Here is a 971-nt window from a genome sequence, read left to right as displayed (position 1 = left end):
CACCGCCGGCCCGCGGGTCGCTGAGGGCCGGTGGACCAGATTTAGGTGTGTACGTCACTGATGCTGACTCCGGGCCAGTCTGGAGCCTGAAACGGAACCCAGTGGAGGCGCCGAGAAGTCTTTAGAAATCAAAGTTAAGAAGCAAGCCCTTCCCTTTGCTTAGTGACTGCAGGGTTCGGGTGGGCGGGAGGAGAATCGAGGAGAGGGTGGTTGGAGGGAAAGCGAAATTTCTTGGTGCAGACACTTGATCCTTAGGAAACAGTTTGGTTCCGTTCTCCTGTATGTTTGTCCCAATTACGTGCACCCCCCTTCCACCCAATATAAAGTGAATATCCTCGATAGTAAGCTTTCTCTCATTTTAGACTAGTGGAAAAATCCAGGGCTAAAGTAGTAAGCAAAGTAACACTAAGGAGAGAGAGTGGCAGCTCTTGACGCTGGCACTTTTTTGGGTGGTGATGGTGGTGGAAGGCAGGTTGTGTTTAACAGGCTTTGGCTGCGCTGAAGTCACCCGCTTTTCCTGCACGGTTAAAACAAGGAAACTCAAATCGAGTGGGAACGTGATCCTCCTGCTCGCTGGCAGCTGAGACTGCGGCTGCTCGGCCGAGAGGTAACTCCGGCGACGGGGCGGGGGCGGGGAGAGGAAGCTGAGGGGCTGGTGCTGCCCGCCGGGGTCCTCCCCGGCCTAGGCTGCGGCTCACCTGGCGCTGCAGGTGGACAGCGTGAGGGGACAGCACCTCGCCCGCTCGCGGAAAATCCGACTTTGTCCGCATCACCACACTTTTCTCATCTCTCCAGATAGCCTGGGGTTGACCAGGAGGAGAGCTAGGTAAGCGACAGCAAGATCGCGGTGGTCAAGCCAAGGGGGCAGAGGGCAGTGTAAGGGGGTGAGGGACTGGTGTCGTAGCCACCCCGCACCCCCCACCCCACCCCCACCGGCACCCAGAAAGCCGGCCGCCGCAGCTGCGGCTTTA

Source organism: Fukomys damarensis, unplaced genomic scaffold (assembly GCF_012274545.1).
Source record: "Fukomys damarensis isolate Sample0158 unplaced genomic scaffold, DMR_v1.0_HiC HiC_scaffold_38, whole genome shotgun sequence".
In the NCBI taxonomy this organism is placed as follows: Eukaryota; Metazoa; Chordata; class Mammalia; order Rodentia; family Bathyergidae; genus Fukomys; species Fukomys damarensis.
The sequence above is the reverse complement of the archived record's forward strand: the minus strand, read 5'-3'. Positions refer to the sequence as shown.